Source organism: Alosa pseudoharengus, unplaced genomic scaffold (genome assembly GCF_046254945.1).
Source record: "Alosa pseudoharengus isolate Yale_2024_CS ecotype anadromous, Long Island Sound unplaced genomic scaffold, YU_APseudo_1.1 YU_APseudo_1.1_scf_18, whole genome shotgun sequence".
In the NCBI taxonomy this organism is placed as follows: Eukaryota; Metazoa; Chordata; class Actinopteri; order Clupeiformes; family Clupeidae; genus Alosa; species Alosa pseudoharengus.
Window position 1 is genome coordinate 25238216 of NW_027468650.1, and position 27176 is coordinate 25265391.

General features: G+C 43.0%; 1 protein-coding gene across 1 annotated transcript in view; it reads right to left on the reverse strand.

Moving 5' to 3' along the window:
* The window catches only part of LOC143131505 (dual specificity calcium/calmodulin-dependent 3',5'-cyclic nucleotide phosphodiesterase 1C-like), a 39894-nt gene that overhangs the window by 988 nt on the left and 11730 nt on the right, over positions 1-27176 (reverse strand). The gene's annotated exons all lie outside the window — the stretch shown is intronic.

Sequence of the window (27176 nt, forward strand, 5' to 3'; positions counted from 1 at the left end):
TTGTGCACATGTGTGCACATGAAATGGGTTAACATGACCCCTGGAGGCAAACATACGGAAAAAATGGTCATCATAGGCCCTACAGTTCTCAAGATATTCACAGAGAACTGTGTCTGCCCTACCCTCCTTTCGGGGGTCCAGTCCAGCGGGGGGGCTACAGATCAAAACGAAAAATGACGGTTCCATGCTATCCATGTGGGGGTACATGCCCACCAAGTTTTGTGTACCCCGGTCTTTCAGTGTCCTGGGAATCCTTGTTGGTGTACGTCACTAAATGTACACAGAAATGATTTTATTGTAAGGCCCCCCATGATCAAAAGTACACAAAACTTGGCATGCATTCGGAGGGTGTCATAATGATCCTACACTTTTAATTTCGTGCAGTTTTGACCTTGTCAGCCAGAGATATTGTGATGAAAACACCTCATTTTTTTGCTTTTTAATTTTTAACTAGGTGGCGCTATACATGAAATAAGTGGTAATGGGATAGGTTGACATGCCCCCTTAAGACCAACATACATAAAAAAGGTGGACCTCCTAGGCCCTACGGTTCTCGAGATATTCACAGAAAAAACTGTCTCCGGCCACCTACAGGCCAGTTGATGTATAATAACATAAATTAATTTATTGTGTGGCCCCCCATGAACGGAATTCCACAAAACTTGGCGTGCATACAGAGGGTGTCATAATGATCCTACACTTCCAATTTCGTGCAGTTTTGACAATGTTAGGTCACAGATACCTTCAATTACAACACCTCATTTTTACTTTTTTGTCTTTAACTAGGTGGCGCTACACATGAAATGAGTGGTTATGGAATGGGTTGACATGGCCCCTTGAGATCAACATACAAAAAAAAATGGTCCTCCTAAACCCTACGGTTTTCGAGATATTCACAGAAAACTGTGTCTGCCCTACCCTCCTTTCAGGGGGTCCAGTCCAGCGGGGGGGCTACAGATCAAAACGAAAAACGATGGTTCCATGCTATCCATGTGGGGTTACATGCCCACCAAGTTTCGTGTACCCCGGTCTTTCAGTGTCCCGGGAATCATTGACGGAAATTTGGGCATGCGAAAAAGAAAAAAAAAAAAAAAAAAAAAAAAATCTGACTAAACCTATACTGTATGACCGCCGCTTCGCTGCGCTGCGGTCATAATAAATGTGCGAAGCGCCTGATGGAAATAGGCCTTAGTAAGGAACTGATATATCAGACGTCTTCCATACGTCATCCAGAAAATGTATTATGAATACACACAAGATGAAATCAACTAGATGTACCGCAGAGCGGTACAAAATATGACCGCCGCCCAGTCCAGCACATTTTTTCCACAAAAAGAAATCACGCTGAAAGGCCTATATGATTCTAACTGTCTCACTAAATTGCATTATCCACACTCAATTCTCACTGGTATCTGCTAGACAACAAGTACCAAAAAATGATTAGTTCATAGATTTCACATGTAAAATTAATTTTATACAACCCCACCTCCATCTTGCCTGTTCATAATTCTGAGAAATTCTTGATTGTTTGTGTTATGTTTATGTTATGTGTGTGGGTGTGTGTGTGTGTGAGTGTGTGTGTGTGTGTGTGTGTGCGTGCTTGTGTGTGTGCCTGCTGTGTGCCTGTGCATGCAAGCGTACATATGTCTACTGTGTGAGTATGTGTCATACGTATGATTACTGTGAATGTATGTGTGTGTGTGTGTGTATCTGTTTGTGCACATGTGTGCACATGAAATGGGTTAACATGACCCCTGGAGGCAAACATACGGAAAAAAATGGTCATCCTAGGCCCTACAGTTCTCAAGATATTCACAGAGAACTGTGTCTGCCCTACCCTCCTTTCGGGGGGTCCAGTCCAGCGGGGGGGCTACAGATCAAAACGAAAAATGACGGTTCCATGCTATCCATGTGGGGGTACATGCCCACCAAGTTTTGTGTACCCCGGTCTTTCAGTGTCCCGGGAATCCTTGTTGGTGTACGTCACTAAATGTACACATAAATTATTTTATTGTAAGGCCCCCCATGAACGAAAGTACACAAAACTTGGCATGCATTCGGAGGGTGTCATAATGATCCTACACTTTTAATTTCGTGCAGTTTTGACCTTGTCAGCCAGAGATATTGTGATGAAAACACCTACTTTTTTGCTTTTAAATTTTTAACTAGGTGGCGCTATACATGAAATAAGTGGTAATGGGATGGGTTGACATGCCCCCTTAAGACCAACATACATAAAAAAGGTGGACCTCCTAGGCCCTACGGTTCTCCAGATATTCACAGAAAACCCACCAAGTTTCGTGTACCCCGGTCTTTCAGTGTCCCGGGACTCATTGATGGAAATTTGGGCATGCGAAAAAGAAAAAAAAAAAAAAAAATTCTGACTAAACCTATATGACCGCCGCTTCGCTGCGCGGCGGTCATAAATAAGCACTGCAACATAATTCAACAACAGTGAACTAGTTACTTCTAAAAACCACACAAAGAAAAAAAGAGAGGTTTCCTCCCTAAGGAAATATATTGATCACATGGTCCACCTGTTGACTTCAAGGGAATAAAAATGACCAGTTAAACAACATTAGCTCTCGTGGCGTGGTGCCATTTCCACAAGCGCTCCATTGTGATTGGTTATGATGGCCCTGACAGGAAATTGGATGCTCTTATCATAATGGCGAAGACCAAAACACATTACGTTCAGCTCTGTTAGGCCAGGGACATCACAGACACTGTTTTGTTTTCCATGACAAAAGGAGATGGGCCCTTTCTCACTGACCAATCAAGAGGTTCTGTGCTGGTGATTTACACAAGCTTCAGCCTCTCCTATTTGATCCAGCCTGACATAAGATATGGAGACAAAATATTCTTTCAGAATACATGATCAATATGGCCTTTGCTAATTTTCTCCCAGTGTTTTATTGCATTTTAAAGATGCTTTTACCATAATGATGATTGAGTAAGTCAGCTGCTTAGCTATTATATGCAAGTGCATGTGCTTAAGTGGCAGTGAGTGATTGAATGAGTGAGTGACAGAGAGAGAGGGGGGGTGGAGAGTATGTGAGTAAATGATGCAGACAGTGACTGAGTGATGGAGTGTGTGTGAACAAGTGCATAAACGAGTGAGTGGGGAGGTAAGGGAGCAAAAAGCTGAGTGAGCAGCCATGTTAGAGTGCGAGATAAACTGAGCACGAGTGGCTCACATTTTCTCACAGTGAGCGTGCTGCTCATCAGCGCCATTTCAATGAGTTGACGAGTTTTTTTCTACTCCATCAGCCGACACACTGCCACACTATTACACCTGGTAGCAACCGCAACAGCTGGCCTGTAGTTCCCTGCGAGGGCTCTTTTAACCATCCCCACCTGGGTTTGTCTTCAATTCGACTCTGTGGAATTTCCTCTTGCTGCTGGTGATGTGAACTGAGCCATCTTCACTCTTTCAGCTTTTATCTGCCGCTTTTCATTTTTCGATCTGTATTTTCTCCCCATAATCTTCAGGTGGCTAAGCCTGACCTCTCAAACTCCTTCATGTGTAAAAAGGCTGAGATAAAGCCATCCACTAAGAGAGATAAACCTCCCTCTCCTTTATGTTCATACTCTCTCTTGTTATTGCAATTGAAGTCTTTTCTCTTTTGTTTCATGTAGACACATATTCTGTCTCCCCTTCCCTCTTTCTCTCTTTCTCTTGCATGTTCTCATCTCTCTGGCATCCCTCTCTTCTTCTCTGAAGTAGGTATTTCTGTTTTGTGTGTGTGTGTGTGTGTGTGTCTGTCTGTCTGAAGCCAGGGATCGTCCTCACTGTTGGAAGGTGAGCTGCTCTACTGAACCTGATGAAAGAGAGGGATTTTCCAATTTGTCTTTTTTTCCATTTTGTGGACCACTACTGATAGTGACTCCCCCTGTTTGACAACGAGTGTGAAGGTGTATGTGCAATGAGATTAATCACTGCAGTCCTAAGCTCTAGTCTAGGGTTTCTAGACTCCTCTTTTGTGAGGGGTGACCTCATTTTGCTGGAGATAAAAATAACAGTGACAACTATACGGCTAGTAAAAGACCTAATATGGACAAAACTTGAATATGTCTGTGTCTATAAGTATGTATGTTCAATGGAAATGTTAATGGGGGTTGTGAATGTTGAGTCTTTGAAACACTGTGTACTTAGCTCTGGCTATGCAAATACAGCGTTTTTGATAAGTGGTTCTGTAGAAATTGTATGTGTGTTTGTGTATATGCCTTTGTGCCTGAGTGTGTATTTAGTTAGTAAGTCATGGTGGGATGGGGGCAGTGGGTGTTGAGCAAATCAATGTAAATAAGAATTAGAACTGAGAGGCCGTGTGAGCAATTCAATTACATGACATTGTGCACATGAGCATTGTGCCACCAGCACAAATACTACAAACTATTCCCGACAGCGTCCAGTCTCTAGCACAGACACGCAAACACAAACACATACACACACACACACACACACACACACACACACACACACACACACACACACACACACACACACACACACACACACACAAACACAGCCCGCAGCAGAACCGGAGGCAGTTGGCGGGTCACTCGCTACCCATCCCTTCCAGCTGCTCAAGTTGCCACGGCAGCTATGGCCGAAATCCACTTCCTGTTCATCTAAAGATAAAAGCGCCTCTGATGTCCACTCTTACTTGTTCACTATGTTCACAGCTTGAGCATTTTGAATCCCCTGTCAAAGTCTACCAAAGTCCAGTATTTAAACAATTAACATAATTTTATTCACATCTAAAATTTACTATGAGACTTTATTACTGTACAGAAGAGGATATGTGTGGTTATGTTTGCAAATGTATACTAATTCCTTCCAAAGTTCAACTAATGAAGTGAGAGTGTGTAGTTTTGTGGAGCAAGCACTGAACCGAGCCAGGTCTCAGGGATCCTCCAGTCTTATTGGTGCTGACACAGCCAAATAATGGGAAATCTTGAAAGGAAATTGATTGAAGTTACCATTTTAATAAGGAGTCAAAAGAAATAACTCATTCTGTGGTAATTAAAACAATTCACGTCAATTCATTAGAAAAGCATATTGTAAGAATCTCCAACCACAGTCGTTTCCATGAGTCACACACATTTCTGCCATAACACAGACCGAACATAGCTGCTAAGTCATTAACATCAAGAGCGCCATTGTGCTGATGTGAATTATTTTAATTTTTTTTCCTCAGCGCTCTGTCTTTCATTCCACTCTTTGTTCTCTCTTTGCTTCACTCAAAGCAAAACCAAAGGATGTCTTATATTTCAAAGTATCTGTGAATGGTAGGAAAGAGCAGAGAATAACTCCCCACAAATGTTCCTTTTTCCTCATGTTAATATCTGTCTTCTATGTTTCTCATTATCTAGTCGGCCTAGGACCACACGGTGTTGTTGGTACTTCACTGTGGCTGATCTGACAGGTGATTGTGCTAACATAGTGCACTGTCATCCTCCCAATACTGCTCCAAATCTACCAGCTGCAACATAACAGCACCAGTCTTGGCAGTTTACCATACTGAACTCTGTTCCTTAAAATCATGCCTTCCACTGGGCAGACCAAGCTGACATCAACAAGAAGATCTGACAGGAATAAAGACAATGACACAAAAAAAACTACATAGGAGAGATAATTTCCATTGGGAAGAAATATGATTAAGTCTGATGAAGACTAAAGCATCATTCCATGTCCCTTTTCACCGAAACACTAGAATGATTCCTTTCTGAATGTAAATGTAAATCGTAAATGTAAATCAGGTTTCTAGGCCAAGTATACTTGCGTATACAAGGAATTTGGTCTCTTCATTTATCCCATCCGTGAATTAGTGCACAGAGCACACAGTGAACAACACAGTGAGGTGAACACACAGTGAGGTGAAGCACACACTAACCCGGAGCAGTGAGCTGCCTTGGTACAGTGGCGTTCGGGGAGCAATGAGGGGTTAGGTGCCTTGCTCAAGGGCACTTCAGCCGTGGATGTGGGCATGGGAGAGCAGTGCTCAACCACTTCCCCCGCCCACATTTTTCCTACTGGGTCGGGGATCGAACCGGCAACCCTTCGGTTACAAGCCCGAACCCCTAACCAGTAGGTTACAGGTGTGGCCATGTTGAATTGGCATTTGGGTTTGAATTAAATTTTTCTTTCAGCAGGTTTACTGGTGAGGTAAGACAATCAGTGTGAGTGTTGAGAATGAATGAAAATGAGAATGATAAGAGAATGAGTATTTTCACTGCATATGAAGTTGGGAGTGGTGATAAAGTAGGAAACAACTGTAAGAGGTGCTCACACTTCTCACTATGAATTCCCGGGAGACTGGGGTTTTGTAAATCAGTGTGACAATTAGACAACACAGCTAGCTTATCTGTGTGGGACTGTGACTGTGTGTGTGTGTGTGTGTGTGTGTGTGTGTGTGTGTGTGTGTGTGTGTTATCCATGAAAGACATGAGTTCTGCCTCACATGCAAGGCAGATTTTGCTTAGCGTATGCAGATGCAGACGGTGTGGCCATGTTGAATTATTCAGATCTGACCTTAGTAAAACAAATACACAGGTACAAGGCAAATAGCCACAACATGAAATATAAATAATTAACAGTAAAAAAAAACAATGAATATGGAAATCTTTGAAGAGACACATTCAGACAGAAGTGCCCATAGAGGTGTCCATCCACTATTCAGCTTTTGTCAAGAGTAAAGAGTAAAACGTAAAACTACACACGCAAAAAAACATATATTCATTGATATGAACCAGAGCTAGTGAGCGGAGCGAGCGAGGAGCGGAGCGGATGGAATTTTGTTGGAGCGGGGAGCGCTTTTTTATTCAGAGACCGGAGCGGCCGCTCTGTCCCGCTCCATTTTCGATCTGATACCGCTCACGCCACGAGAATGCATTGTCCCAGAGTCCGTAGCACATAGGACTAGTCCAGCATGCCGACGTTACAGTAAGTTCATTGGGGATGAAGTCGCTAAATATTTTAGAAAGGAAACTTAAAGTCATAGGGCTTACAAGATTACTATTCCTACAAAACAACTAGATACTAACAATGTAGAGCAAGAACAACTACTTTATGTGACAACTGGTGACACTGTTCCAGTGAGATTTATTTTGGAATTTAAGAAGACACATTTCGTGGAAACATGTTGTGCTACGAACATGTACATTTAGAGCAAAGAAAAACGTAAGCAATTTGAATAGCCTATGCTTTAAGTAAGGCTGAAGTAAAACTCAAATGCTAAACCTGTATTATTTAGGCAATTAATCCCACGTATCCCTTTAGTTTTAGGCTTATGTGTATTGACGTTGGCAAGCTTGTTTGTTGTTGCACTGTCGGTGTTGCATTAGGCTATCTTTTATAATACATGTTGTATGATTGACATTGCCGTTGCTCTTAGTTCTTTGGGATTTAAGTTTTCTAAGGTGACAATTCGGCTTGTAGATTATTTCTCCCTCCTTTAAATTGGAGCGAGCGTGGAGCGAATTCAGTGGAGCGGGAGGATTTTGAAGTGGAGCGGAGAGCGAAATTGAGCGGAGTGGCCTGACGTGAATTTGAGCGGAGGAGCGGCCGAGTAACCAGCCACCTGAGCGAGGAGCGGGATATTCGCACCGCTCAGCTCAGTTTATAAAAAAGAATGCCTGTGTGTGCACAGTGTTGTGAGATTGTCTGTTGTCGGGCCACAGGGGTCCCACAATAGTTTTGCCTTTGTGTTACAGTAGCTATGCCTGAGGTATAAAGTGTGTGCATGTGTGTGTGCGCGCGTGTGTGTGTGTTTGTGTGTGTGTGTGTGTGCCTGTACATAAACTTGTCTATCAGGGTTATTATACAAACTGTATGTCTATTGGCGGTTAGTTTTCATGTCACACCGGCCTCTCTAAGCACACATCCTGCATCCTGCAGGATACACCCTGCATCTGGGTTTACTGAAATCATATCTTTATCCACACAATACTCCCGCACTCTAGCATTACTAGCACACACAGGAGTAATAAGTGAAATACTGTCAGAGCTAAATTTACAAGACAATTATGCATGGATGAGACAAAGGGGAAGGAAGGAAAACAGTACAGAAAAAAAGAAAGAAAAGCAAAGAAAAGAAAAAAGTAAAGGATGTGCAGGACAAAGAAAGAGTAACTCTATATTATTCATCAACATCGGCTGGCATATCTAATCTAGCGACCGCTGCAGCAGTCCCCCACAGCAGATTGATGACCCTCTGGAACATTGTCTGTTCATTAAAAAATCATCCATGCTGTTCAGCCACTGAAACCAAATCCTGAGCATTGCCTCGACAAAACCAAATCCATTACACCAACGGCACCGCTGCCGTGATGAGCGACGCCGACGTCTCCCAGTGCGTGTGTCCATGCATCAAAGTGGCGGAATGCCCTGAGCACCTATATATTTCAATTTGAGCCCCCGCGTGTGAAATTCTTTCCTATATTTACAAAGAACCTCAGGCGTAATAAATGGTATTTATGGAGTGCCGCGCGCACAGGAATCTGGAGTACAAAAACCGAAAGCCCTTCGGAAAGACTAAGAGACAAGAGTGATGCAGGAAACTGGGAAAGTGGAAAGTGAGCGTGATGCAAAACTGGGGCAATGCAAAACAATGTTGCATCAGTGTGGTGTACAATATGGTGTGGACTATGCAATGTTTAGGATGGATTGAGTGATTATATGTCATACGAGTGCAGTGAAAACAAAATAGTCTGTGACCCGGGCTAGCATCCGTATGGCCTCCAAAAAACGATTTAGAAACTATTTCAGCAGCTTTTCAAAGGGAAACTACAATCAGGATAATCTGCAAAATCCTGGATAACCGTCTCCGCTCCAGGCTCAGACAGAGAAGAAGACGGGTCCACATGGGGCGTGCGCGAGGGGCGCGAGGGGCATCCCCTGTGGCAGTGCCAAGTAGCAGGGAAAAGGTGCCGCAGACGGGCTAATTAGTGTCCACCCAGTTCATGCATTATGGAGGGCTTCATTCTACCCTAATGGAGGTGGTCAGGCAGGACCCTGCTGTTTCGGATATCCCAGAGGGGGCTTAGATGGTGAGGTGATCTCACCCCAAAGCAAGAAATACATCAGGACATTTTTCTCGTGTGTGGGTGTGTATGTGTGTGTGTTTGTGATTGTGTTAGAGAATGAAAGCATGAAAGACAGAGCAAGAATAATGCAAGTGTGAGTGTGTGTGTATGTATTCTGTGTTTGCACTAACCTGTTGTGTGTGTGTGTGTTTGTGTGTTTGGGGAAAGCGAATACTCCCCAGGCCTCCTTCACATGGACAATGGGGGGCGGCTGAACAAAAGGCGGCCTGAAATGAAAGCACCGTGATATCCCTTACAAGTGATTAATTGGTCCTAGTTTATCAAAGGAGGCCGACGCATAACGAGTGACCCGCTCGCCCCCAGGGGCCCTCCTCCCCTTTTCAAATGCCCTGTCTCATTATGCAGGGTCCCACAGGTAAAGCCTCTCGTGAATGTCAACCGAGCAGGACGAAAAAAGGAAAGTTTTTGCCCACACTGGTCTGACTGGTCTGTTTTTGTCGGCCACTGCAGAGATTCGGAGCAGATATTTTGCTGCTGCGCTTTTTGTTTTGTTTCGTCTCATTTCGACGAGCAGCGTCAGCCGAGTGGCAACAAAAATACACAAGTTTCCCCTCACTGTGAGGTGCGAACGTCAGCCGCAGCCGCTGACTTTGTGTGACACGTGTCACCATCTCGTAGTATGACATGAGTGACACGCAGAGCTGGCTATGCACAAGCGTGCCTGTGTGGCGCGGCTGCACCGCTGCATGCCACAGGAACATCTTCAGGAACATCTTCAAATAACACCTGATGACAGGTACGATGACATCAGGAGCGACGGGGAAGTGCGCAGTGTGACACCTGCTTTACCCCCCCACCCCCTGCGTGTGGTATTGTGGATCATTGCCAGAATTGGGCACCTGTTATCTTCTTCACAGCGATGAAGTATGATTGTGGTGTGGTGTTGACACTGTCATTTGTCCACAGAATAATAACAGTACTGACAATATAAGAGCTGTTGTGGTGGACCCTCAGCCCTCTGAATGGAGAACAAGTAATAGATTTTGAATATGTAGATATTTCATTCCTGTGGTTTAGAACACTGCTGTTTGTACACACACAGATGCACACCCACAATTAAACACACACACACACACACACACACACACACACACACACACACACACACAGATGCACATCCACAATTAAACACACACATGCACACACACACACATACACACACACACACACACATATATATACACACACACACACACACACATATACACACACACACACACACACAAGCTCTCATGCATAAATCCTTAAGGAAAAATACAGTCCGGTCTGTTCCCATGAATTCTAAGCAGGGATGCTCAACAGCAAGTAACACTCACACGCCCTCTGTATGAATATATTCCCCTTATCCATGAATTCACTCTCTGCTCTGCTTTGAAAAACAGCTGAAATCTCTCATATCCACCGTGTCATGCCTTAACCCACAATACAGCCACTGACACATGCACATAAACAACCACAGTACTCTCTCTATTCATAAAACTTGTAAATATTTTTTAACATCATCAGGTCTTGTACTTCATGAATAGTTTGAATAGTAGTTGAACATTTTACTCAATGTCAAATTTGATTTGTGACTGCATCAAAATCGAACTGGAGCTCATGTTTTCATTCACGAACATAGACCCTCCGTGTAATGCTACTGGTCTGAGCTCAAGGCTACACATAGGCAGAAGAGGGGAGGAGAGGCCCAGTGTTGTCTGGAGCAGTGCTGATTGCATCATCATTCGGCTTTGTGGATAATGATGGAGACCCTGCTCTCAGGTAGCCCAAGATGAGACATGGCTTGTGTTTGAGAGAGAGTAACGGCTCCTACACACAGCTGCGTGCGTTGCGTTGCTGGAGATGCATCCCATTCACTTTACATGGGCTCACGTCATCCGTTGCCGAACTGAATTGTGGGTTTGTTGCATCGCGTTTCTCCCGCCACTCACGTTGAGAAGTTCAGCTGTTGCTGCACCGACAGACGGCACCGGCCAATCAAACCAATCTACGGACGGCACCAACCAATCACATTACGTTTTTACTTCAAGTCATTTGCATAGCTACCGTCGGGAACACCCACTGGCATGCGTTGACAGAACGCAGCTGTGTGTAGGAGCTGTAAGTGCGCATATCTGCTGGTATACAGTACGTGAGTGTGTCTGTACATGTATGTACTGTATGTATGTATGTATGTATGAGTCCATATATATATAATGTATGTGTGTGAGTGTACGTGTTGAATATGAGTGAATGTGTGTGTGTGTGTGTGTGTGTGTGTGTGAGTGAGAGAGAGAGAGAAAGAGAGATAGAAAGACAGAGATGCAGAGAGAGAGAAAGAAAGACAGAGACACAGAGAGAGAGAGAGAGAGAGAGGAGAGAGAGACTTTGATTTTTAAAACCCCTTTATTGAACCATTGCATGGATCAAAAACACCTTAAAACACTACAATGTAGCCCATCCCCCACCCCCTTGTCACCATGGCATACCCACATATCACTACATAAATGCCAAGGTCCCATCAGTAGAGAGAGAGATAGAAAGAGAGAGAGACAGAGTGAGAGTGTTATGAGTGTGTGGCTGGGGTAGGACCCTCCCTGCACTCTGTCTGAACTCTGGTCTCCGTGACGCACCGGAGGGAGGGAAGCCTGAGCTCATCCAACACAAACACATCAGAACTGAGCTGCCACAGACTGCAGTCATCACTCCCCCATTTATATTCCGCCATCGCCCATAGCAGGACTGGGAATGGTGATCGGAGGGTTGAGTAAGAGAGGGCTGGGGAGAGGGAAGGAAGGAACATAGAGGGGTTGAGAAGAGGAGTTGGGGAGTTGTATGGAAAAGGGAGGAAGAGATTGCATCAATTCACAAGGCTGTCTGCTAAGCCTGCATCAAGAGGTACCATATCAATTTGTTGAAAATGCAATTGGCCCTTCAGAGGTATGTGCTGGCAGAGGTATGCGCTTTTACCAGTGCAGGTCTACAATCTCAGTTTCTTATCTCTCTCTCTCTCTCTCTCTCGCTCTCTCTCACACACACAGACACACACATGCACACAGACGCACACAGACACACACGCACACACACACACACAGTAGGAAATAGTTTAAAGTGTCAATCAAACACACAAACACACATACACAGAGTAACTACTAGTGATGCACGGGTATATTCACAGCCGATCCAAACTTGCCTGATGCTATATTTTAACCTGACCGAAGTATTATTAAAGATAAAATAATGCCCTACCTGCAACCCAGCCCGCTTTTTTGCATACAGCTTCTTTTCACTTACATCATAATTCTGACATGCAAAATTCAAATGGAGGGCAGGAAGCATGACAAATCTACACAGTATACAGAATGAACCTGCACAAAACAGCCCAGATAGCAAACAGTCATTAAAACAACATGTTGAATTACTGCTGTACTGCTAAAAAACATGCTCAATCAATGTTCCACTGGCATAACTTCTAAATCAACGTTGAACTCTGATGCTATCATTTTGCCTAGGCTTCCACGATTAATATTGAAATATTGTTGAAATCATGACAGGAAATAAACAGGGTTCAATGGCATTATAAGCGTAACCATAGCATAAAGCTATTGATATAGCCACCTGTCTTCCATCTGGCTAAAGCACACCCCTTTGTGACATATGAAAACAAGCTATTAGAGTTTTTGCCCATTGCTTGAACACTTTTTGCAAAACTCGGCTCATTGTGTCAAAACTTTACACAGAAGCACACAAGACACACTGGGAAATAAACCATTCACATCTGGTTCACCAACACACTAGTGTACTTTATTTAAAGCACTGCAGTCTTTCATTTTTACTGCTTTTATTCAGTGTATCAGTTAGGATTCTGTGAAGCTTAATGTAACACTTGTGATGTTTTTTCCCAACAAAGGTTTTGACAAAAAAAAAATTAAAGTACTGAAAGGTTACAAATGACAACTCAATACTGTGCATCACAGTACTATACTAAACAAAAATAAAAACAAAATACTGTAAAACAGGCTTAGATGTGGTGGACTCTCTGCCCAGCTTCCCTCATTGTCAGGCCATGACTTATCACATGATCAACCAAAGTTTCTCTAATATCATCTGAAATACTGTTCTGTGCATTGCCTCTTCGACCACCTCCTACTCCTTTCTCTCTTTGTCTTCCTCTACCTCTTGCTCTCCCTGCCTCTATGCTTGCAAGGTTCTCAGAATGGCTCAACTGAGGCTACGTTTATACATGGCCGGCTATTTGCATAAACGGACATTTCACCCTCCGTTTTCAAAAATAACATTGTGCATACCTCAGTTTTCAGAGAAGTTTCCCCGTGTATAAATGCCATCAAGAGCATGCCAAACCTGTCGGTGGCAGTGTAAGGAGAAGCTCAATCCCATGTTAGCCAATCAGAATCCCGAAATTAGCAACAACAGGCCTGAGGCCTATTTGTGGCTGGCTGATTGGTGTTCAGTTTTGTAAGTAAGTATTTTCAGATGTGTGTCAAAGTGTTTTCAATCACCCAATGTGTTTTGTATTTTGAATAGAGACCATGAGATTTCATTTATGAACAAAGTGTCTTGTATGAAAAATGTATGAAATAGTGTGTAGTGTGCAGGAGCAAGTGTGTTGCAGAAATGTGCAAATGTGTTGCAGAATTGCTAAAGTGCAAAGCAGCGCCTTTGTTTAAAGCGATGGTTCGGAGTAATTTTACCCTAGGGTTCTTTGCACCATGACCCCGAGCCAAACACCCTCCCAGAACCTTTTTTCCCTTGGTCGAGCCCTGGTCGAGTAGCGCCGTCAGAAACGAATGACGTTCTGCAGTCATGATGGAACCAACTTTTATCTCGTAAATTACCCCACTAATAATGCCCTGAATGGTACGAAACTTCTGCAGTAGTACAACTACGACATTTAGTCCAATAACGAGGCATTAGAAAGTTTGTAAGTGCACCAGGAGTTTATTTAAATAAGACTTGCCTGATTATCTGCTATTATACCGCTGCGTCAACGTTTCTTCCGTGATTTGGGAAAAGCCTGTAAAAGTCCTTGCAGGAAGCGATTACATCAACGTTTTTTGGTATATCCAGTTTTAAATATTTTTTTTCCGAAGTGTTTACAACTTAGTAATAACTAATAATTGTTGCAAACTGGACTACGAACAAAATATTAGTGCATTCCTGGATCGATCTACATCCTTATGCATGCTTCCTGCCAGGACTTTTACAGGCTTTTCCCAAATCACGGAAGAAACGTCGATGCAGCGGTATAGTAGCAGATAATCAGGCAAGTCTTATTTAAATAGATGTGACGTAGCGGAGAAGCGACTGTGAGACTGTTTTGCGGCTTGCATCGAGGAAGCAAGCGCCATCAGCGTCACGGGTTGGCTTCGATGTGAGTGGTTGAAGTAGCACGTCAATAAAGATGACGGACAAGTGGCTTATCCAATCATATGCAAGGATTTTTGATAAGGCCCAGCCTTCTGAAACACCTCACCAATGGAGCGATCCCAGATGGATGAGTGGAGATAGGCAGAACGAAATTCATCTGGCGAGAGTCAAGTTATGACTGACTGCCATTAGCTCTGAATTAAATAATGAGGCTAACTTTTCCTGCACCGTGCATCTCCATTTACGCAGCCTGACCAACTGTGGCAAGAAGCCCATGTTGCATCCTCTGGTTAGAACTCCGGTGAAGTGGAGCAGGACTGGAGATGCAGCCAACGGAACAGAGGGGGCTTCGCACGCTGAATGGGTGTTACAATAATTAAAATATTTTTGTTTGACTTGTAACCATGGGTGATCACAAGCCTCCATTTATTTTGAATTAGCCCAGAATCACGGGTAACTATGGCTCCAGTAGATGCAAATACACTCATTTGCATGTTCACTGTGAATTATCCATGCCTTTTGAAGGTCAGCAATTAACAATTTGTCTATTTTGTTTTTCATGGGGTATCCACTGCCACATCCTCTGTAATAATGAAGAGCAGAGCCAAAGGGGGTAGCTAATGAGAGAAGGAAATAAAGAAAGAGAGAGGGATACAGCAGGGGAGAGAGATACAGCAAGAGAGAGAGATACAGCAGGGGAGAGAGATACAGCAGGGGAGAGGGATACAGCAGGGGAGAGAGATACAGCAAGGGAGAGAGATACAGCAGGGGAGAGAGATACAGCAAGGGAGAGAGATACAGCAGGGGAGAGAGATACAGCAGGGGAGAGGGATACAGCAGGGGAGAGAGATACAGCAAGAGAGAGAGATACAGCAGGGGAGAGAGATACAGCAAGAGAGAGAGATACAGCAGGGGAGAGAGATACAGCAAGAGAGAGAGATACAGCAGGGGAGAGAGATACAGCAGGGGAGAGAGATACAGCAAGAGAGAGAGATACAGCAGGGGAGAGAGATACAGCAAGAGAGAGAGATACAGCAGCAGCAAGAGAGAGAGATACAGCAGGGGAGAGAGATACAGCAGGGGAGAGAGATACAGCAAGGGAGAGAGATACAGCAAGGGAGAGAGATACAGCAAGGGAGATACAGCAAGGGAGAGAGATACAGCAGGGGAGAGAGAGCAAAACAGACAGAGAAACAAAGTGAGAGAAGAGTGGGGGAAGAGTGAAAATACTATCATGAAGAGAAGAGAAAAATGAAGAGAAAAATCTGTTCTGCCACGCCAACATTGCCTAAAATCCTTAAGCACACTTAACAACAACACACACATACACACACACACACACACACACACACACACACACACACACACACACAAGTACGCTGACACACACATACACAAACAGGAAGTGACCTCTGATTGAGGTCAACAGAGTTAATGGCGTGGGGATCTGCTCGCTGATGGGAATCTGCACAGCTTATCTTCGACGGTGCAGCACGACGCTCTCAGGCCGAGCTCTCCGCCATCGTAAAGCTGCTTCCTGTCATTCTCCCAGACAACAACCAGCACAGTTCCATCCATCACAGCATACAGCGCTAGCCTACTGAGCACGCTCCCCGGTACTCACACTGTGTCCTGCAGCCAAGTCAGAAATGCCCAGCTGCAGCCTCTAGGCTGAGCTTGTGGTTGGAGGGGCTAGCAGTGTGGGCTAGCGCCTTACGGTAAGCCACAGTCTTTAATGGGTACTTGTCAGAGCACCCACACAACACTGTCACCACCGATATGACTGCAGGTGACAAGGTGTTATTTTCTGGAAAGTTTGTTGCAATGAAAATAGCTCCACTTCATCAGCTATCAGTGGGGATATTTCAGCTGCTGTCAGGCACACTTAACGTCTGAAGGAAATGCTTAATTTAGCAGCTTAATACATCCAAGTGACATTAATGACATATCAGCTCACAGTGTCGGCTAGTATGTCACCTGTATTACAGTTCATTAAAACAGCCATAATATCATATGTAGCTGGTGTTCGTAAAGGTTAATATCAACATAAAGCACTTTACCCCAGTTATAGAGGGACAGCAGGAGGCAACACATTCTTTGTTCAAAATGCAATATTATTTTTAGAAAGTGTTTACCAGTAACACCCTCAGATTTAAATTGAAGGAGTAAGACATCAATACAACACAGCTTTATTAGTGAGACCAGCAACTGTGTTATCAGTGGAACCAGAGTCTGATTGGTATATGTGGTAGTCATTAACACAGGACTAAAAGACTGGGGTGATGGTGTCGAGGAAAATCGAGAGAGAAGTCAATAAGCTCCCTAGTAAGCTCTCTCATTTTTATCCAATCAGCAGTTGTCTCTGTGTTTTTGAAGTCTAATAACCTACACCCTAACCCATGACCTTTTTGTGAACCTTTGCAGTCTGCTCTTGGATGAAAAAGAAACGTGCAGCATTAATTGGAGCAAAGTAAACATTTGCTTCATAAATGTTGCACGTGCAAAACTTTCACTTTATAGAATTTCTTGACACACAGGAAAAATAGAAGCAAACCACAAAGGAATCCTCTTTGATCGCCATAAAAATTATATGAAACACATATGGCTTGGGACTTGGGGTGTTATCAGGAGCTACACGTATGCTGTATATGGCCTAGATGACTGCTGTGGACAGCTGTGTATTGTCCCTCAGGACATACAGTGTCATCAGCAAAAAAAGTATACTAGTGAAAAACTTAATATTAACAGTTAATATTAAAAAACAGTTAATATTTTCATATATCCATTATGTCTTCCTTATTTGTAACTCTATATTGCTTGTTTTTATTTTAATTAAAGGCATGTACAATTAGGAACAAAATTATTCAAAACCCTTGCAAATATTGATTTAATGTTGATTTTGTATAAGCTAAAGGTTGTAAGACAATGTGGTAGAAACATGGAATAAAAAGTGTTTTTTAACATTTTTATGAAAAATGGCATGTCCAAAATTATTCATACCCTTTTTAAATAATCAGTGGAGACATCTTTATTGGCAGGATGTAGCCACTAATGAGCAAATTACTTTTTTGCTTTACTAGAATAAAGTGAGTTTTCTGACCTCTCAGTCTTCCAAAATGACATTTTGGCAAAACAGAATGAGGTTTCTTTGCTTCACTGATGCACACACACACACAAACACACACACATACATGCATGCACACACACACACACACACACAGACACACACACACACAGACACACACTTTGAGTGCAGTCTTAAGCCTGTGCTCTTAAGTCTATAACAACAGGCTGTATCCAAATCCCCATGTAATGGGACTTTGCCCCGTGTCCTTAACCCAACTTTGATTTTCAGGACCCATTTTAACCTTGTCCAATGCACCGCCTGACTGCCAGAGTGACCTCAACTGGCTGCACTCACTCTGTTTGTCAACAAAAATCCTTCCTTTCTCGCATACCATATTTCTATAATAAATATTCTATAGTTCTATATTTGCATTCCATATTTCTATAGTTCTATCCTCAATAAGAATCCTTCCTCTCTCTCATTCCATATTTCTATTCTCAATAATAATCATTCCTTTCTCTCATTCTATATTTCTATCTGTCTCCATTTTGGTGGTCTCTCCCATCACCTCTGTCTATGTCTGTCTATATGGACTCTGTCTTTTTCTTTTATATTATTCTACAGCTATCTCCATCTGTATCTATCTTCCTCTTTTCTATCATTCTATGTCTATCTCCATCTCAGCGCAACTCTCTGAGCGCTGCCCTGCTTCTGAGCTCATTTTCCGTGCGTGGCACCAGTCGACTGGAAAATTAGGTTTCTTCACTAAAATAAGCTTGGTGATCACAGGCCCTATCAGAGAGAGAGAGAAGGTGTGTGTATGTGTGTGTGTGTGTATGTGTGAGAGAGAGAGAAGGAGAGAGAGAGAGAGAGAGGGAGGGAGGGATGTAATCAATGACTCCACACAGGTCTATGTGTCTGACAGGTTTGAGATAAGCATCAACATAAACACATCTGCACATGCTCCTCCTACAGTGGCTTTCAAACCACTGGAGGGAGAAAAGGGGGAGAAAGGAAAAGATGAAGAGCGAAAGAGAAAAACAGAGACAGACAGATGGGCATGTCAGGTGAGAATGAAAAGGTCAACGCATCTATAAGTTGGAGAAGCCACCTGCAGGAGCGAGATCCGAGACATAATGGCTTCATTTGGAGCATGGAGTGCGGGACTGTCGGGTGGGGTATGAGGCGTGTGTGTGTGTGTGTGTGTGTGTGTGTGTGTGTGTTGGGGGAGGGGGGGTCCTGCTGCGCTTCTTTCTCCCTCAAGCAAGAGGCAATAAGATGGCTCGGAGGAGATGGCTTTCTGCTTGCCTTGGAAGGGAGGGAGACAAGCGAATCACACGTCACAACCCCCATCACCTCTGCCCCACAATCCAGCAGGTGCTGTGGACACACACATACGTACCTATACCCTCACACATACACATGCATATGCTGCACATACACTAGGACAAGGACTGAAATACAAATCTGCTGTGATCTTCTGCATTTCAACTGAGAAACTGTGTGAAGTTATCAGGCTTCTGTAATGGATAATGTCCTGAAGTTGTCAGGCTCCCTTTGTGGATAATTTTGAGAGACCTCTCTCATGTGCAACAGCTGCACATATGGAAACCTATATATATGAATATATCAGTTGTGTTCATACATTTCTGCCTGATATACTATACTTCAAAAATGATCTCCAGAACTTCAAAGGATATTTAGCACCTCCCACCACACTGGCTGCAGAACAATCCCTTTTTTACATGACACATTTTAGCTCATGTTTTTGAGTCTTTGAGATTCCCTGCCTCTGAGGCAAAAGCCACCTTTAGTAATTTGAGACATTAAGTATGATGGACAGACCAATCAGAGCGAGCCCACACAGTCTCAATTCCTTCCCATTAGTCATGGCTTTTCCCGATAAGATTATGTGTGGGGGAAGCCCTGTCAATCAACATGAGTAGGTGACAGAAACGTAATAAAATGTGTCTGAGGTCTTGATTTGCTCTGGATTCCAATTTGTCCTCCCTGATCGAGGATTTCGCGTCTGTAGGTAGGTCATTAACCAACGCTTTCAGCTTCTAACAGTGGCTTCGTTTAAGTTCCCGTCATTGTGCTTTTAATGGTTAGGTGCTCAACTACATATGGTTATGAAATTTTGTCAAAATGTTCTGTCTGGATTCAAAAAACATACAAAAGTTTAACTGACAGACTAAATGATATGTGAGGAAACTGCAATGATCACATTAAGGTGACATGAGTGCAGTGATTCATTCTGTGATTCCATCATGTGTCTATAAAATAAATCCATTTTTGTTTTTTTATTTAAAAAAAAAAAAAACCTAGCAAGACAACGTGCTAAAACTCAAGAGCTCTGGCTTCAAGATACAGCTAGTATAAGTTAGCTAGCTTGCAACTTGATGCATTTGGATAATATAATTGGATTGTACAGACTGTATGAATTTATTTTTGACACAACATAACATCCCCAGCTTGCCTGAAACCAATGCTGAATGGTTCAGTTTGAGTGATTTTGCCCTTACACCCTTAGGAGACAGGCAAGACTATATTTACCAGCGGCAACACATATTTACATTTACCATGTTGTCATCTCAGTCCCTGAACATCTGACACACTCACACAGAGGTTATTCCAACTCGCCCCCTCTGAAAACACATTCACAGCTTCCTCCCTCTCTCAGTAGAGAGAAGACACCTCTTTTGATAACATACAGATATATGCCTTGTGTCATCATGTTGATAGCACAATCCCAGCTGGGAGCCTCCACAGGCTTTCCCCCAGAAGATTCCCGAAGAGAGAGCAACACAAGGCCTCGAGCTGTCAAGAGGCTGACCGTTGGCCCAGCCTTACAACTTCTACCCAGTCCAGGTGGACCCTTGCTGAAAAGGTTGTCTGGCTTTTTGGCTCTCTCTGAGAGTGTTTTTCTCAGCCCAGTCTTTCAATTTGCTTCTTCACTCTCTCTCCATCTCTGTCCCACTCTCGTTCCTTCTGTCTTCCTCTCCAGTCCCTCACACACCTTTTCACACTGCACCACAGGCGAGTGATGTGATGTCCCTGCTGACATGACATTTGTGTTGGGCTTTCTCACAGTTGCTGCTCCCCTGTGTGAGTGCATTTGGATGTGAACATTTGTGTGTGTGTGTGTGTGTGTGTGTGTGTGTGTGTGTGTGTGTGTGTGACACTGCTGTAGGGGAAGGCATTCTCTGCTTTACTGTTAAAGCCAGACAGGTGTTACTATCCAAACACAACCTTTTGTTGGTATCATGAAAACCACCATCCACACTGCACAATGCATTCTAATTCTGACCAGCATCTTGAACAGTTCATACTGCATCCACCAGCCGTACTTCTCCCATCCCATAATCATTACATAAGCATTATCATAACTGATATTACTATATTCATTGGTTAAAACAAATAAACATTAATTTCAGCATCAATATTTGACATTTGTTAAAACCAGGGTTTCTGTTGTCCGGTAATTACCGGACATTGGACGGAAAAAAAATGAAATGTCCGACAAAATTAAATCTCTCCGGTCAAATTGTCCAATTGAAATTAGCTAATAATCCCGTCCCCTAACGCAATCTGAATTTGAGAATAAGCCTTAATTTTACAACAGATGCTATGGATTAACTCTAATATACTGAGTGGAGGTGCCACAATGTTCTTGAAGAAAATGTTTGAAAAAGGTATAATGTTTGTAAAAGATATTATAAAGGAAGAAGGGGGATTTATGTCATACTCACAAATAACACAAGTAAATGGGCGAATATGTACTTTGCAACAATATAATAAATTAATTGGAGCCTTACCACAACAATGGAAAAGAAAAGTTAACGCGATTGCAGGTTAATACTCAGTTTGTAGACCAGATATAAAAAAGACTAGGTGGCTAAAAAAGCAAAGGTTAATAAAGAACTGTATAATTTTTATCTACAAGCTAAAAATCTGGTGGCAATACCCTATAACATTTTTGACAGTTGGGAAAGATTGCTAAACATACCAATATCATGGAAGCAAGTCTTCACAACTTTGTATGGAACAACAATAGATACAAGAGCAAGATATTTTCAATATAAATTAATCTATAAGTATTTAGCTACGAAAAAAATGTTATGGATTTGGGGGAAGGAGTTAACACCAAGTTGTCGATTCTGTAAGGAGGAGGAGGAGACAACAGATCATTTATTCTGGTATTGCTCACCAGTTGCTTTGTTTTGGATTGAAGTGGAAAGGTGGTTATTGGGTTATGATGTAATATTGCGATTGGATCTTCTCACAGTGCTTCTGGGTGATCTTTCAGCAGAAGCTCACGCTCTTCAGAATATCATTATTTTGTCTAGATTGAAAATCTAAATCTTCAAAACAACCGACATACATGAATTGAGTATAGGGAGACTTAAAAACCACGTTAAAGTTTATTGTGAAACTGAATGTATGATCTATGAATCCAAGGAAGTGCATTATGCAGAAAGATGGAGTAAAATAAAGGAAGTGGAAGGATGGAGCAGGTAGAAAAGAATGACTATTCCAACATGTTGCTGTATGATTCAGGAATTTGTTGTCCCTTGGAGGTTGGGAGTAGGGTGTGTGTGTGTGTGTGCGTGTGTGTGCGTGTGTGTTTGTGTGCGTGTGTGGTGGGGGGGGGGGATTTGGAGGTCGGGTTGAGGGCGGTCGGGAGGATGTGGCCGTATCCGTTTCAAGCTTCAACAGATAACTAAAACAGACACCAAAAAACACATTTAAAAAAAATAAAATAAATAAATAAACAAATAAATAAATAAAAAAAAATGGAAAGAAAGGAAAAGTCCCCCAATAAGGGGGGTGGAGGTGGGATTAGAAAAAATAAAAAATAAAGCCTTAATATGTAAGCCTATATTATACGTCCTCTGGCTATGTTTTTAAATGAACAGGCTCTACCGTTTGAAAAGTAAGCTATTAAACAACACTCATAGCCTATGCTGCATTTCAAATAGGAAGCGCACGCTTAAAACGTCCATGTTAAACAACGAACAAATGAGTGAGGCGGTTCAAAAATGGCCAGGCCCAGGCAGACTAGCCTTAAAAGTTTCTTCAGAGGCCAGACGCAATGGATGATGATAAATTGGTAACGTCTGAAGCCTCAGATGTCCGGTCAACTCCACAACCACCAGATAAAAAGCAGAAGTGTCGGGCGTATCTGTCGGAATCAGTGACATTGGAAGTGGAGTTGCGGCGGGTGCGGCCGCTCCAAGACACTGTCATTCTCCGTGTACACTGGACATGCAAAGTGTGCTTTACCCAAAGCATACAGTAGGCCTTTGCGTTCTCTGTCTATGATCTGCAGGGTTAGGGCCTCCTCGACGAGGCGATTACTGGTCCACGGATATTTTCTGGCACAATTAAACGGTATCATTGAACCGTGGGCGAAAGAAAAAGAATCTAAACATTTCCCAGAATAGGAAACATTTCTTAATTTATTGTTATCAAATAAAGAGGCATAGCATTAGGGGGTAGTGGTGTGAGCGCTCATTCTTGTGTGTGCGGATCTGTGTAAGTTAAACAGTCACCACTGGAGATAACGTGGGTAGCAGCAACAAACAACGTAGCCTTTTTAAAACAACGAATGAAGCGGACTCTTGCTGTCCATGAAAAGATACTGGCTAGATCTTGTTAGGCATGTTTAAGTTAGGCTAATGAACATGTTGCATTCTATACAGCCTGATTATGTCATTCTTTAAGCTACATAGCCTGTCTCCAGTTTTCCTCAATTTGACTAATTAAGAAGGGATAATAGGATATTTGACCGGCATATGATCAAAATGTCCGGAAAACGAAACCGGCACCATTTTTTTCTAGCGGAAACTCTGAAGTTTAAACCCTTATGATATTGTAGATAAAGGATAAGTGGGAGATGTAAAAATCTAGGACAGGCCTATTTTGGACTCTTAAAGAAAAGGGCAGAACCTACTTTACATGTACAGGGGTATGTTTACAGAGACTCTGTAACTTCTCTCCAGCTCAACCTTACTGGTGGTCTGCTGACCGATAAAATCACAATCAGAAAATCCCTCTTCATGCAGTTCAGTAGGACAGCTTACCTTCCCACAGTGAAGATGATCTCTGGCTTCTGAAAGACCCAGACAGACACAGACACACAGACACAGACACACACAGACACACACACATACACAGAGGAACTGCCTCATACAGTAGGTGGAAAGAGGAATGTCACCTTACACCACTTACCACACTACACAAACATTGGTCAAATTCACACACACACAACACACACACAACACCCCGCCCCCCCCCCCCCCCCCCCCCCCCACACACACACACACACAAATACAGAAACATCCACCCCCAACCCCCACATACACACACAAAACCCATCAATAAGTCACATTGTGAATGCCATAATTGCACACACACACACACACACACACACACACACACACACACACACACACACACACACACACACACACACACACACACACACACACACAGAGAGAAAAGAACGTTAATAGAGCATTAGGGAGCTCGGCAGAGCGCTGTTTACAGGCAGGGCTATTTATAGCACACGCGTGACGTCACAGACTGGGCCCCGCATCCTTCATCCAGACCCAATCCAGTCAGAGGCTCTTCATTCACCCGCTGCCCAGTCATTTACACAGGAGGATGAATAGACAATGCTGTGTGTGCGTGCGTGTGTGTGTTTAGACTGTGCAAGTGAGCAAGCAAAGCATGCAATGCATACCTACAGTACTGTATATTTGTGGACCTGTGTGTGGACATGGAACAGTGTGTGTGTGTGTGTGTGTGTGTCTGTGTGTGTGTGTCTGTGTGTGTGTGTGTGTGTGTGTGTGTATGTGTGCAAGTGTGTTTATGTATGTGTGTATCAATGTGCGTCCATCTATGCATTGGTTTGTGCATATGTTTGTATTATTTCATATGTTTGAATATATGTGTGTGTGTGTGTGTGTGTGTGTGTGTGTGTGTGTGTGTGTGTGAGGTACTCTTTCTCTGGCTCACTGTGCACACACACACTGCACTCCATAGCTCCTGGCTAAAAGCAAAGGCAGAAATCTACAAAGAGGAGAATTAAATTGCTGCTCAAAAAACACACAATTACCTCTCCAGACAATAGGAGTCTCTTGTCCCTTTTCACAAGGACTTTAATGGCGGGAATTATACGAGCCGGTCTGCCATTCCAAATCGACGGATCACTTTAGCCACAGAGTAATTGTTATGGATTATGACTTGTCCTAATGTCCCCTGCCTGTCAAGTGATGCATGAGAGAGAGAGAGAGAAAGAAGGGGACAGAGCAAACGGTATTGTGACAGTGTATCCCTGTGGTATGTTCTAGCAGTTCAGATTCATTTCTACTATTAGGGCCCCCCTCTGGAGGTTTAGGGTATAACCCCTGGCTCCTTAAGGCCAGGCCTAGTCCACTGAGGCTTCATGGACTGCGTTCATACACCGAAAAAGCTGGACATGAACACGTAAACAACTACAATCTGTTTGTTTGATGGTGCAATACTAAAGCTCTCCAGATGTTTTTGATTGTGTTTGTTTGTGTGCGTGGGTGGTGTGTGTGTGTGTGTGTGTGTGTGTGTGTGTGTGTGTGTGTGTGTGTGTGTGTGTGTGATAGAGTGTGTGAGAGTTTGAGTGTGATTGTGTGTTTGAAAGCTCTACTGCACTATATTCGTGATTGTGGTGGCATTACCAACCCAGAGAGGTGTTCTTTTGATTGAGGTGTTGTTTGAGCTGGCTTTTACCACGATTTCGATTATGGACAGGCACACACTATACAAGGTCAGCTATATACGAATCGGCATTTTGCAGATACCATGCTATAGAATTCTAAAAGGATACACACTCAAATGAACGAGCCCACAAACACACACACACACACACACACAAACACACACACACACACACACACACACACACACACACACACACACACAGTACATTATATTTTCCAGCATGATAGTCTCCTCTAATCTCTGAAAATGCTTGAAAGGTCATATGAAATTATTTAGCATTTAAACCGTCTGGCCAGTGACAGGAGTCAGTATCTTTTACCCAGTGACAGTCACACACATACACACACCCTGCACATTCATGTGATCTGCCATCACAATCACTAATGGGTCCTACACATACAGTAGCACCACACACACCTGTAATTCCACACAGTTGTGTGTGGTGCTATGTGTAGGACCCATTAGTTTACACACAATTCTGAATACATAGCGTGAAGTCAGTCCTGCTTGCAATGGAATTATATTGCACACATACAGTCACAAACATATCACATGCATGTGCTTTCTGACACATACACAATCATTCTCCTAGCAGTGATTTAACATCACACACCCACCGCAGAAACATCTCATCCCTCACACACTATCTTTCACTCCATCTCACATGATCAAAATCCCATCTCCCACACTGCCATAGTCACTGCACACCCCTGCCAAACTTCAGGGGAGGACCTCTCTCTCTCTCTCTCTCTCTCTCTCTCTCTCTCTCTCTCTCTCTCTCACACACACACACACACACACACACACACACACACACACACACACACACACATATATACACACACACAATGAGTAGTCATAGACAATAGGGGGTTTTGACTGGACAGTCATAGTGGGAAATAGTTGGGGACTCCAAGCGGGATATTTTTTACAGTCTATGGTTGGAACATAGTGGGATGGCTCCCCCAGCCATGTTCCCATATGAATTATGCCCATTAGAAATGACCTCACAGAGAGGCCTACCATGAGCCTGTGAGATGTGGACATCAAATTGACATACAGTTGTGTTTGGTGCCCTAGAAAGTTTTGACGTTACAGTAACTGAATTTCACCCCCCTCTATCCTATTCTCACTCTCTTCTCACAAAATTACTAGGAGACTGCAGTACACTGCAATAATATAAGGAGGATTCCAACATATTGATATATTCGCAAGGTGTTACAAGGGCTTCACGCTGTATTTTATAGAGATCTTTCTCCAGTTATTACATTTCAAGTGGAATCAATAACTCAACACTTCTGCTCTTGACCTCCGTCAAGACACCTGGGGTTCTTAAACAGGTCAGAAAAACAACTACATGAATCAAACATCAGCATAATACAGTATCAACTGATGATATCGTCTGAGCAAAAGGACAGACTCTCCATTGTAGTTTTTGACAGTTCTCTGTAGAGGTGATGGTGTACAGAAGCACAAATAAAATAACACAATCAAATGAAAATATTCTGGTGAAGTGGGAGGCAATGAATAAAATGAATAAAAACATCAACCTCAAACAACATCATAAAACTAAGTACAAAGACTTTCAATAAACCATACGGTTTGGGAACAAATAAATATAATTACACTATCAATTTTGCTTTCTCAGAAAACATTATTCATTTTAAGTTCACCTCTTTCTTTGAAAACGAAGCATTTGTTTTCCTTTGTTAAGCATGCAAGCAAAGGGCACAGGAGGACAGAGATCTATATCAGATAAAAGAGTTCTTTCTGGTGTGGTGTCTGGGCTCTGCAACACGTCAGCCCTGGCTGAGCTTTGAACACATCAATCCACCGACAATCCTACTGATCAATACGCTCCAATCAGGTGGTA